The 14,410-nt window shown below is 35.1% G+C and overlaps 1 protein-coding gene and 1 non-coding gene across 4 annotated transcripts in view; one reads left to right on the top strand and one right to left on the bottom strand.

Moving 5' to 3' along the window:
* GABRB1 (gamma-aminobutyric acid type A receptor subunit beta1) overlaps positions 1 to 14,410 on the top strand; it is a 450,438-nt gene that overhangs the window by 318,281 nt on the left and 117,747 nt on the right. The window lies entirely within an intron of this gene.
* Positions 4,768 to 4,871, bottom strand: LOC126955892 (small nucleolar RNA U13). The gene has a single exon (XR_007726177.1). It is a non-coding gene; the product is annotated as a small nucleolar RNA U13 (small nucleolar RNA).

Genomic DNA, 14,410 nt, shown 5'->3' with positions numbered 1-14,410 from the left:
GGTAATTTAGAGATTCAATGCCATCCCCATTAAGCTACAGATGACTTTCTTCACAGAATTGGAAAAAACCGCTTTAAAGTTCATATTGGAACCAAAAAAGACCCCGCATTGCCAAGACAATCCTAAGCCAAATGAAAAAAGCTGGAGGCATCATGCTACCTGACTTCAAACTATACTACAAGGCTACAGTAACCAAAACAGCATGGTACTGGTACCAAAACAGAGATATAGACCAATTGAACAGAACAGAGCCCTCAGAAATAATACTACACATCTACAGCCATCTGATCTTTGACAAACCTGACAAAAACAAGAAATGGGAAAGGATTTCCTATTTAATAAATGGTGCTGGGAAAATTGACTAGCCATAAGTAGAAAGCTGAAACTGGATCCTTTCCTTACTCCTTATACAAAAATTAATTCAAGATGGATTACAGACTTAAATGTTAGACCTAATACCATAAAAACCCTAGAAGAAAACCTAGGTAATATCATTCAGGACATAGGCATGGGCAAGGACTTCATGTCTGAAACACCAAAAGCAACGGCAACAAAAGCCAAAATTGACAAATGAGATCTAATTAAACTAAAGAGCTTCTGCACAGCAAAAGAAACTACCATCAGAGTGAACAGGCAACCTACAGAATGGGAGAACATTTTTGCAATCTACTCATCTGACAAAGGGCTAATATCCAGAACCTACAAAAAACTCAATCAAGGAAAAAAACAACCCCATCAAAAAGTGGGCAAAGGATATGAACAGACATTTCTCAAAAGAAGACATGTATACAGCCAACAGACACATGAAAAAATGCTCATCATCACTGGCCATCAGAGAAATGCAAATCAAAACCACAATGAGATACCATCTCACACCAGTTAGAATGGCAATCATTAAAAAATCAGGAAACAACAGGTGCTAGAGAGGATGTGGAGAAACAGGAACACTTTTACACTGTTGGTGGGACTGTAAACTAGTTCAACCATTGTGGAAAACAGTGTGGCGATTCCTCAAGGATCTAGAACTAGAAATACCATTTGACCCAGCCATCCCATTACTGGGGATACACCCAGAGGATTAAAAGCCATGCTGCTATAAAGACACATGCACACGTATGTTTATTGCGGCACTATTCACAATAGCAAAGACTTGGAACCAACCCAAATGTCCATTGGTGACAGACTGGATTAACAAAATGTGGCACATATACACCATGGAATACTATGCAGCCATAAAAAAGGGTGAGTTCATGTTCTTTGTAGGGACATGGATGCAGCTGGAAACCATCATTCTCAGCAAACTATGGCAAGAACAGAAAACCAAACACTGCATGTTCTCACTCATAGGTGGGAATTGAACAATGAGGTCACTTGGACTTGGGAAGGGGAACATCACACACCGGGTCCTATTGTTGGAGGGGCAGGGAAGGATAGCATTAGGAGATATACCTAATGTAAATGATGAGTTAATGGGTGCAGCACACCAACATGGCACATGTATACATATGTAACAAACCTGCACATTGTGCACATGTACCCTAGAACTTAAAGTATATTTAAAAAAAAAAAAAAAAGTACCTGTGGTGTTATTACCTATGCATACATATAAAAGGGAATTCATGATAAATATTACTTTTAAATTTGAATGCACTGGCAGACAAAATGACCTTCAGTTACTTGAAAGAAAGTCTTTATGAAGCAGCTTTAGGCAGAAGGATATGGAATTCCTCTGAGAGTAAGAAGCAGCACAAGGAGCTCCTTCTTAGCTCTCCTATGCTTTCTTCAAATAAATTTCTTATTCACACTGGAAAAAAAAAAGTACATTTTTTAACTTTAACAATGTATGTGCTATGTGCTCACATGTTCTTTATGAATACAGTGTATTTAGAAATTTGTTTTGTTGTTTTTAGTTTGAGAGTTGGTGGTAGGAAAGGGAAGATCAGAAGAAATGCACATTTATTTACTCCGAATTTCTAGTTACTAAAACTTTATTTTAAAAGTTTGACTACTCTAAAAAAAAAAAACCACAGAACCTCTGGGAATTTTGTAATTTATTTGAAATTGAATTTTAGAAGCCACAGCCTTCTTGCAGTATAAATAATGTATTTGCACACAAATTGAAATAAACATGAATAAATTTGCATTATTAATCTTTAATAAAGAACAATGTTGATTGTTTAAATTACACTTTAAATGTTTAAGGTGAATGTTGAAGGTGCTCTCTCTCTCTCTCTCTGTATATATATATATATATAAAATTCTAATGATGCTAATCAAAAATATATGAAACCTATATAGGAAATAACATCATGTTACTTCTTGTGATAAACTATTTTTGAAATATCTTCCTATATGTCCATGTATGTTTCAGTTTTAATGCTTCTCTAAACATTTCTTTATTTTCTTCATTTTTTACTCTATCTTAAAGGTACAAATATAAGATCAGATTTATTTAAAGTTACCTTTTTATGATTTATTTTTAACTGACAAATAAAAACTATATATTTATTATGTACAACATGCTCTTTTGAAATATCTATACATTGTGGAATGGCTAAATTGTTCTAATTCACATATGCGTTACCCCACATATCATTTTTAAAAAATCTACTCTTTTAGAAATTTTCAAGAATACATTATTATTAACTAGAGTGACTGATTATCTCTCTAATCCCCCATCCCCACCTAGTCCCTAGTAACCAGCATTCTATTCTCTACTTCTATGACTTTAACTTGTTAGATTCCACATATGAGTGAAATCATGTGGCATTTGCCGTTCTGGGCCTGGCTTATTTCACTTAGCATAATGGCCTCTAGGTTTATCTATGTTATTATAAATGACAAGACTTCCTTCTTTTTTAAAACTGAATAGTATTTCATTGTGTATCTGCACACCACTTTTTCTTTATCCATTCAACTGTTAATGGACACTTAGTTGATTCCATATCCTTGCAATGAACATGGGAATGCAGATATCTCTTCAACAGACTGATTTTGTTTCCTTTGACTATATACCCAGTAGTGGGATTGCAGGATCATACGATAGCTCTATTTTTAATTTTTTGAGGAACTTCCATACTGGTTCCATAATGGCTGTACTAATTTACATTCTCACCAACAGTGTGCTAGGCTTCTCTTTTCCCCACAACTCACCAACATTTATCTTTCATCTTTTCAAAAATAACCATTCTAAAGGATGTGAGGTAATATTTTGATTTTAATTTGCACCTCTAATAATTAGTGATATTGAACATTTTTTTCATATACATGTTGGTTATTTGTCTCCTTTTGAGAAGTATCCATTCAAATCCTTTGCCCATCTTTTAACTGGGTTACTTATTTTCTTACTATTGATTTGTATGAGTTCCTTAGATATTTTAGATATTAACCCCTTGTCAGATGTTTGATTTGTACATTCTTTCATTTCATAGACTGTCTCTTATCTCTGATTTTTTTCTAAACAAATTGCTTTTGACATAATTTTTCCAGTTTACAATGTTACAAATGGAAATTAATCAAATTTAGATGATATTTGAAGTACAAATTGGATTGTGATCAAATTCACAATGGTTTGTAACACTAGCAGTGAATCAGAACCATATGACTTCATTTATCTTCCCCTGGATTTTATGTATGGAGCTACTAAAATCTGCCAGAAAATATTAATTTTTAATTGTTCATGAAGTTAACATTCTAATGGCACTAATCAAAAAATGATGTTTTAATGGTTAAAAACAGAAATCCTCTTGTACCATGTAAATACTTGCTTTTCTCATAGAAAAGTCCAGCCACTGGTTCACTCACTTAACGTGGGAGGAAACTCAGACACAGATTAATCACTGAAAGCCTCATTCATTTATTCTTTTGGCAAGGACAATCATTTTGTTTCTTGAAAAGAAACCAACATTTTGTACTTTGAGGCCCTAATCTATTTGTATTCCTAATAGTAAGGGAAGAAGTAGGACCTTAACCCATGTTTATGCTTAGACTATTCAATGTGTATACCAGTGTTTTAGCCGCCTCTCCCTCAAGCCACAGGGTGTGTACAATTTAACAACTGGGAGGTCCTAAAATATCTAGCCTAATTTAAGCATACTTTTAGTAGTTTCGTGACCCTGGAAATCGTTCAACTGACAATGATCTGTGGTTGTTTATTTAACCAATGGACTCAAAATGATTTTTAATGAGAATTTAGTCAGGATAAAGAAAATGGATCTTTACCATGAATATATTTTCCAAGCAACAGTGGCATAATTTTTTAATGAAGACATCATACTGGTTGTCTTCTTTCTTCTTTAGAAAAGTAATGACTTCAGTATTTCCTTAATTTCCATATTAATTTCATTACCTTACCCATCAATTCTGTGTCAGACACTGAGCCCTAGTAAATGGATCATTAGGAGATCATTTCCTATGGGGTACTTCCCATCTATTCAGGTGGAAGTCACACGAGAAACAAGTTACCAAATAAATAAACGTGTAATTGCAATAATGAGAAATGTGGAGAAATATATGTCAGTTTCAAACACCAAGATCCACGTAAGTTGATGAATTTCTTCATTGAAGGAACTCATTTTGAAAGATCATAATCATCACCCAGTATTAAATACCGGTTAGGTATAGAGTCAATGTGATGGAGAGATAATCTTTGTGTTCCTTTACTTTTCCTGTTGTAACTCGAACTGGGGACAGGAAGGTGGCTATGCCCAGTTCAAAGTAACATTTAAAATAAGAGTGTAAGTGGAGTTATTTTGGGATATTTTAAAATATCAGAAGCGTAATGTGCTGACCTCATAACAAGGTTTGAGAGAGGCATGTCTTACACCTGGGTGTGGAAATTAAATCATCATGCTCATGTACTACAAAAGGATCTTCATTTGAGGATTTATCTGTTTGTCTAAGGATATCAAATTGGAAAGTAACGGAGAGGTTAAAAATATAACATGTTGCCCTATTTGCTTCAGCTTCCTTTAAAGAAAGAACGATGGAAAGATGGACAAAAGACAGGATGTAACAAACCTGCACATTCTGCACATGTAGCCCAGAACTTAAAGTGAAATAAAATAAAATAAATAACACAATAGACAAAAAAAAAAAAAAAAAAGAAGGGAAGGGGAGGAAAGAGAAAAGAGGGATGGGGAGGGGAGGGGTGGGGTAGGAGAAGGGGGAGGATTTGGGGTGGGAGGGAGAGGAACAGTGGGAAGAAGGTGCAGGGTGAGAGAGAGATAGAAGATAGAAGGTAGAAGGTGTGAAGTAGAGATGGGAGTTGCAGGGTAGAGATAGGAGAAGGGTAGAGGAGAAAGGAGGGTGGAAAAGAGGAAGGAAAGGAGGGAGGAAAAAAGGAAGGAAGGAACCAATGATGGGAGGAGGAATTTTAAATTATTCCAATACCACCTTCATCCCATCCTATATTTTTTCCTTCCTCTACCTCTCCCTCCCCAGAGATAACCACTATTCTAAAATTATTGGGTATCCTTTAAATGTGTACATTTTTAAAAATTTGCTACACATATGTGATTCCCTAAGGCATATATGCTAATGTTTCATTCTTATAAAATTTTAAATAAATATAGTTTTGGTAAGCATCTCTTCTTGTTTTGTTTGTTTGTTTGTTTTCCACACAACACTATGTAAGACATACCCATGTTCATACAGGTAGACCTATTTTATTCATTTTAACTGCTGTAAAGTAATCCACTGTATATACACTAGAGGTGTGTATCTATTTAGCTTTGCTGGACCATTTTTATGTTTACTCATTTTGCTTTTACAAGGAGTGCTTGAGGAACACCTCTACTTATGTTTCCTTGTGTGCAGTGAGTCGGGAACTGGAAGTATAGTGACTGAGTCAAGAGGTAATCACTGAATCAAGATGTTGTCAAAATGTTTACCATGATGGATGCATCCATTTATTTTCTCACCAAGAGTATAACTCCTAATTTTCCCAAAGGGACACAAAAATCCAATGTCACCAGACAATCTTGGCCAATCTCAGATAGCTAGAAAATGATCTCTCATTACATTAATTTATAATTTCTTTGTTATAGAAATAAATACTATTTCTTATTTTTAAAAAATAGTGTTTTGCTGATATACTGACTCCTCCAGAATTTGCCTATTTAACACTGGACCTATAAAAATGAATAGAAAATAAAACTAACTTTGTTTTGTAGCTTTTAAATATGGCCATTTTTAGGGATTTATGCTCACAAAAGCACAGAGACAGAAATCATGTTTTATTGTTAGCATGATATCTGGAGTGCTTAATTATTAACTTGAAAATATACAAAATCCTCTTCCTATTTTTGTCTTTTAGAATATATGATCACCTCTCAATTAGCTTTATTTTGATGGTGTTCATTGTGAACTCTGAAAAGCAACACAGGCCTTATTTTAATTTTTTATTTCTATAACTTATATCTTCTTCCAAAAAAGTTTAACAATAAACAATAAAAATATATGTCAACAAAGATATTAAATTCAGCAACACAAATTTATTCATCTACATAACTGAATAAGACAACACCAAAGTTAATCTATATTGGGATACTCTTTATTCCTGCCTGATAATTAATATTATTACTGATATTCTTTTAGTCATAAGTTGATATATTGATATATCTCTAATAATTTTGGTATCTAGAGAAAGAATAGTTTCAAATGCAGCTTGTAAACAATTATATTAGAAACCCTTCATCCTGTTAGTAATTAAAAAATTAAAATCACAAAAGTACCATTTTTCATCTATTCAATGAACAAAAATATTATAACATCCAATTGAGAACCAGTGAAGAAAATTAATAATATTTTGCACTATAATTTAGCACAACCCTTGAAGAAAGCATTTTTGACATATACATTTTTGTATCTTTGGGTATAATAATCCTATTTGTTAGATACTAGCTAGAAAAATAATCCAAAATGTGGAAAAATAATACATTCATGAAAACGTTTTAGTTTCATTTTAAACTGATGAAATTGAAAGCCACCTAAATGTTCAACTTAAAGTATACTGTTTCCCATTGAAAAAATTACAATCCTGATGCCGATGAGGAAAATGTATCTGATATTAAGATTCAATGGGAAGGAAACAGAATCCTATGTATGATTACAAGTATGCAAAAAGTCCACATACATAGGGGAAAAATGAAAAGACATACTACAATGCTAATCGTTGTTCTAGAAGTAGTGTTTCTCCACTAATTTCAAGTTATTTGTTTTCTTTATTGCTTATTTAAATAGAAAATAAATGTCCTGGGCCTGCTTTTATCCCCTTAGGGAGCTGGGAATTTTGCACAATTTATATTTCTGTCCTGTTTGGTTTTGGTTTTGTTTGTTTTTTGTCAGCATAAAGCCATTGTTCTCAAACAACACAGTATCTTAATGCTCCATCACTCTTGAATCTTAGTTTACTCCTTGAGGAATACCATTTCAAAATGACTGATTACCTCTCAGTAAATGTATCAGTTCTTTGTTCTAGGAAAGAGAATCATGTGGCAAAGCAATAGAATAGGTTTGCAAATAAACCAAAAAAGTAGTAACTGTGAAAGAGATTCATGTATTTGCTCTAGCTCTTACTTCCTTGTTTAATTATCCTGCACTTGCTGATTCCAAGTCGTGGTATTCCATTCCAGGTAAACATTTTCTTTGGCTTCTACTTTTACTTTAATATCTAGGTCGTTTCTGAATGCTTAGGGCTTGCTATTGTTTTAAATTGATAAGAAAAGATACCACACTTCACCTTAGCCAAAAGATCAAGAAACCATTGCTGTTGTTTTAATTCCTTACAATTTGTCCACTACAGAAATTCCTAATAATCAAGATGATAAGAATATAGATGCTTTAATTTGAGGGGGAAGCCTCATTTTATTTCTGCTCCCTAATACATATTTCAGCTTATTGGTTAATAGAAAGTATTAAATATGGTAGAAATTAAATGCATACTCTTATGCTTCATAGAAATATGTGTATAATGATACAATTTAGGAAAAATAGTATGTCTTGAACTCAGCCAGACATTCATGGTAAAACATGACTAACACTGATACTGGAACTTGGACAAGAGCCTGTTAATTACTATTGTCCTAGTCCTTATTAATCCTTTAAAAAAAATTTTGCCCACCCTCAATCCCCTACTCTGATTTATGGACTGATCTTCATAATTATAAAGTGGTTCATGAATCACCCTGCCCCAACAGAAGTGAATAATAATGGGCCCATTTATGCAACATTTGGTGTGTAGCTAATTACCTGAAAATGACTGCCTGGGATTGCACTAAGAGTGTCATTAGCATTCAGCACTAAGTCTGCAAAAGAGAGGAGGGAAAGTAAGCAGAAATAAGGAATCAAAAAATAAGAATAGCCATAAGAATGCTATTTACTCAGTGTGATTTTTTAAAGCATCCTAAAGAACATTTAATGATATCTCCCAGTGACTGAATTGTTAAGTAAGTCATGGAGTATAGTGTCCTTTAAAATTATGTCCGTGGAGCATACCTAAGACTTAGGAAAGTTCTTACCTATAGGTTGACCAAAGCAGCAAATGAAATTGTTACATACAATATAACTTCAACTTTAAGAAGAAAAGAAATTAATAATAAAACTGTGGTAATGACATTATGGGTCATTTTTTTCTCTTATCTATAATTTTCTGTATTTTCCAGATGTTTTAATAAGGCCATGTGTTAATTTTGCAATGTATTTGTAATAGCAACATTATATGTATTTTTTATTACTTTGGAAGCATATTGACTGAAAATGATAGCAGCTACTGCTAATCGAGTGCTTACTATGTATCAAGCATTGAACTTGTACATGCATATAATAACTCTCTTTTCCTTCCTATTCCATACCACATTCCACCTGCATCATACCTGCGTTCATGAGTTATCATAAACCTAGGTTAAGGCACATTGTGTCCAAGTTGCCACCAACCAAATAAGTGTAGAATTAAACTGTCTTGCATTGCAATTGTGAGTGATATTTAGGCTTTCTTAATAATGGAAATATTTATCTGATGTAAGAGATCTGGATTTCTAAGAAAATGTCAAAGGTAGTAGTTCCAAATGAGAAATAAGCACACCTTACCTATCATATAGAACTAGTAGACAGTGACCCCATCTTCTCTCTTGAGACCTTACAGTATTACTGTATATACATATATATGACAGCATGAATATGTAGCTGGATGTTTTTAATTGCTGTAGCCAATGCTTACATTCCTGGTTAGTCATATACCATTTTATACTCACTATGGATTGGGTAATGAATATCATAAATTATTGATAACTAAATAAATACTAAAAGTATGGTAAGGTCAACTTTTAATATTTGTACTTTGTTTCACTGCTCATGGAAGAAATTTTACTGAAGCAAATCTCTGCTTAGATTCATCTGGCCTGGCTACAATAACTGGAGAGACCTTAACCCTTGAATCTAGTATATCTGGGTTTTAATCTCAGCATTACCATAGACTATGTAAACTTGGAAAAATTTAATAATCCAGTGAGATGTTAATTTTCTTATCTTTGATATTGGAGTGGAAAAGGCTTCAATATAGTAAGGCTATTATAAATCATAAATAATGCACATGTGGTAAAATAATGCTTTCTCCTCCAAAGATGTCCATATCCTAATTCTCTGGACCTGTAAATATGCTATTTCTCATGGCAAAAGGGGCTTTGCAGATGTAACTAAGATAAGGTCTCTGGCTGAGCACAGTGGCTCATGCCTGTAATCCCAGCACTTTGGGAGACTGAGGTGAGAGACCAGGAGGTCAAGCCCAGTCTGGCCAACATGGGGAAACCCCATCTCTACTAAAAATACAAAAATTAGCTGGGTGTGGTGGCGGGTGCCTGTAGTCCTAGCTACTCGGGAGGCTGAGGCAGGAGAATAGCTTGAACCTGGGAGGCAGAGGTTGCAGTGAGCTGAGATCACGCCACTGCACTCCAGCCTGGGTAACAGAGAGCGACTCTGTGTCAAAAAAAAAAAAGGAAAATAAAAAAAAAAAGATAAAGTCCACAGGATGTGGTAGCTCATGCCTGTAATCCCAGCACTCTGGGAGGCCAAGGTGGGTGGATCATTTGAGGTCAGGAGTTCGAGACCAGCCTGGCCAACATGGTGAAACCCTGTCTCTACTAAAAATACCAAAAAAAAAAAAAAAAAAATTACTGAGCATGGTGATGCTTGCCTATAATCCCAGCTACTGGGGAGCCTGAAGTAGGAGAATCTCTTGAAGCTGGGAGACAGAGGATGCTGTGAGCAGAGATTGTGCCACTGCATTCCAGCCTGGATAACAGAGCGAGACTCTGTCTCAAAAAAAATAAATAAATAAATAAATAAGTTGATTTTCCTGGAATATCTTAGTGGGGCCAGTGTAATCACAAGGGTCCTTATGAAAGGAAATCAGGAGAGTGAGATGTACTTTAAAGATGGAGGACGGGTCCATAAGTCAAGGAATGCAAATGCCCCCTAGAAGCAGAAAAAGGCAAAGAAATAAGTTCTTCCTTGGAGTCTCCAGGAGGAACACAACCCTGCTAACACCTTGATTTTAAGACTTCTGATCTCCAGAACTGTGAGTGAATAAATTTGTGTTGTTTTAAGCCACTACGTTTGCGGTAGCTTGTTACAGCAGCAAGAGGAAACTAATACTGTATGTAAGGTGCTTAGCACAGTGCCTGTCATCTAGGATTCTAACATAATACTAGCCAAAGTAACGCTGCCTCTTTAGATCTAGGTAAGAGTAGCCTGAACCTGCAATCCATTATTTGTAGGAGGCCAATGCCCTCCCCGAGACTGCTGAGGCTTCTCAAAGGGCTTATGTAATTTCTGGCTTTGAATTGCTTCAATTTGTAGAATACTGTTCCAATAATGCTGTCAGGATAAGGAATTCAGCCCCTTCCCAGTATTCCAAGTATAAAAATAAAACATTTACCCAAGGCTTTTGTGTGTGTGTGTGTGTGCACGCATACAGGCATGCTTGGTGTGTATCAGGCTTTGAGTAAATACAGAAAATGTACTATTATTGTACAGCAAAAATTTTAAAATTAAATATCAATATGGCTGTTCTTTAAAGTTTTTTACTACTCCAATGTTTTGCTTCCTCACACCTAAATCTCTTAAATCTCACAAAACGGTTTATCTCCTTTGGTTTCTTTATCATTTATGTCTCACACTCCTGGGATTTCACCTTCAAATACCAATGTATTTTTCTAAACAGACTAGCCAAACTCCTACCTGATAAAACCTGTCATAACTATGAAGATAATGCAAATTCTTTTCACCCTATTGCACTGAGCAGTTAACAAGTATTAACTGCAAAAAAAAAATCTATGTACTCATTAGTCATAACTTAGACTAACCCATCCATCTTCTCTCATCAGTTTCTTTGTGTAACGTAACTAACATGAATTAAAGGTGTATCCAAGAGGCTAAACAAGCCATTCTTCAAACACTCTATTGAGTGATACTGATATCAATCTTATAACTGCTACTAACTCTCAATTTCACTAATATTAGGGGTATTAATAGGGTTCAGCATTTTTAGGGAATTTTCATTCACGTTTTTCTTTCATACAGATTCTATTAAACTGTACAATTATGTTATACAGAGATTGGGTTTAAAACTTGGGAGTTCTTCCTGATAAAATTGATGATTATAGGAAAACCTCAACTGAGCATACATAATTTGTTAATTTAAGTTCACATTGCTATTTGCAAATGTACCCTCTCCATGTGTATATGTGCGCACGTGTGTATTTGTGTGTGTGTGTATAAACCTAGGTTTCAAGAAACTTATGGGCCAAGGCTTTTGGATTATGTTTTGTCAGCAATTAGAATCATGCCACTTTCAGACATTAAATATAAATGATTTGCTATTACAATGACTCCTAAGGCCAACGACCATGCAGCATAAACCTTAATAAATGAATACTATAGTGACATGATTTCTGTTCATTCTAAAGTATCATGAGGCCACAGTTTCTAACTAACAGCCTATTATAGTGTTCTGATCTAACTTTCAAAATGTCAATAAATTGGATTATAATGTAATCCATTCTAAATGTCTTTGAAAGAAGACAGATGAATGTTACACTGTCATGAATCTACCTCTGGGAAATCTCTCTGCAGAAGAACAGTCAGTTAATGCTTTTGCCTTTAGCTGGTTTTACCCTCCTATACTTTCATTTGCTATCCACCAATAAAAATATTTTCACACACCAGAATGAAAATCTTGAGTTTGAAAAGCTAAAGACAGAATGAACAATTCAATCTTGAAGCCCTTAGTCTATTGATTTTTGTAATCTAATATTTGGCAACTTTGACTCGATAGAAGATTTATAATAATCAACCAGCTTCAGCCACAGTGTGAGTACTTTTCCATGTGGATGTGTTAACTAATGGTAGAAGTGACTAACAACTGTGAAGCAGTCATACTGGGCAAGGAGAACAAATGGAAATACAAGAGCAATCATTCTTAGAGATACTCATTGTTCCTTCTCACCCAGAAGACAGGAGAGCTGAACAGAACTCTGCCGAGGGACATCTCTCTTTTTGTTGATGATCTGGGGAATTCTTGCTGAGCATTCTTTTCTCACAAAGAGCTCATACACTCAGCTCACTTAACCATAAGCATTACAAAATGTAGAAATGCCAAACTCTTAAATCAGCAGAGTTCAACACTCTGTTGCACAGATTTCTATAGCCTAACATAGATTCATGAGTATGTGCTTGTGTGGGAGTACCTGTCTGAGTCTCAATAATTCCTCCCTTCTCAGAGGGTCCTGTGGGTCTTTGGTGACCATATTTGTATTTGTGTATTCGTGCTGTCCTCCAACCCTTACTCAATAGTTGTGGGAGAGTTGGTACCTAATGCAAGTTAGAACAGTGAAATCCTCCTGTGAGTCTGAAATTTGGAACATATATATTCCAAGATGGAAGTTGTTTCAGTACTTTCCAAAGGAAACCAGATGACTTCTTGAGAGTAAGTTCTTAGAGCTATTGATTTCTTATCTTGCTAAGTTGTGATGATTACTCAGTTCTCTTTAATATTACATTGGGATTTAGAGGAATAAAAGTCAATTGGCCCAGGAGATCATAGTTTAAAAAACAATGAGTTATAGTAAAGTCTTGGTGTGACATATAGTTCCCTAGGTGATATCACTTATATTCCTTATAACTATTGATTGTTGAATAGATCGATCATAATGGCTAGCAACAGTAAATTCAGTTATGCTTCCTAAAAGTTGGGTTTTTAAAAAAATTACTCACAACTCTAAGTACCCACACACGAGACATTAACTAGGTATTTTGTAGACAATGCTACATTGGCTATGTAAACTACTTTGTAAAAGCTATTATAATTCACAACTCTGAATCAATGGTTCAATATTATATTTCTTTTTTTATTTTTATTTTTTATTATTATTAAGTTCTAGGGTACATGTGCATAACGTGCAGGTTTGTTACATATGTATACTTGTGCCATGTTGCTGTGCTGCACCCATCAACTCGTCAGCACCCATCAACTCGTCATTTACATCAGGTATAACTTCCAATGCAATCCCTCCCCACTCCCCCCTCCCCATGATAGGCCCTGGTGTGTGATGTTCCCCTTCCCGAGTCCAAGTGATCTCATTGTTCAGTTCCCACCTATGAGTGAGAACATGCGGTGTTCGGTTTTCTGTTCTTGTGATAGTTTGCTGAGAATGATGGTTTCCAGCTGCATCCATGTCCCTACAAAGGACACAAACTCATCCTTTTTTATGGCTGCATAGTATACCATGGTGTATATGTGCCACATTTTCTTAATCCAGTCTGTCACTGATTGACATTTGGGTTGATTCCAAGTCTTTGCTATTGTGAATAGTGCCGCAATAAACATACGTGTGCATGTGTCTTTATAGCAGCATAATTTATAATCCTTTGGGTATATACCCAGTAATGGGATGGCTGGGTCATATGGTACATCTAGTTCTAGATCCTTGAGGAATCTCCATACTGTTTTCCATAATGGTTGAACTAGTTTACAATCCCACCAACAGTGTAAAAGTGTTCCTATTTCTCCACATCCTCTCCAGCACCTGTTGTTTCCTGATTTTTTAATGATCGCCATTCTAACTGGTGTGAGATGGTATCTCATTGTGGTTTTGATTTGCATTTCTCTGATGGCCAGTGATGATGAGCATTTTTTCAAAACTGGATCCTTTCCTTACTCCTTATACGAAAATTAATTCAAGATGGATTAGAGACTTAAATGTTAGACCTAATACCGTAAAAACCCTAGAGGAAAACCTAGGTAGTACCATTCAGGACATAGGCATGGGCAAAGACTTCATGTCTAAAACACCAAAAGCAACGGCAGCAAAAGCCAAAATTGACAAATGGGATCTCATTAAACTAAAGAGCTTCT

This window comes from Macaca thibetana, chromosome 5, assembly GCF_024542745.1.
Source record: "Macaca thibetana thibetana isolate TM-01 chromosome 5, ASM2454274v1, whole genome shotgun sequence".
Taxonomy (NCBI): domain Eukaryota; kingdom Metazoa; phylum Chordata; class Mammalia; order Primates; family Cercopithecidae; genus Macaca; species Macaca thibetana.
This window is presented reverse-complemented; position numbering and strand designations above follow the sequence as displayed.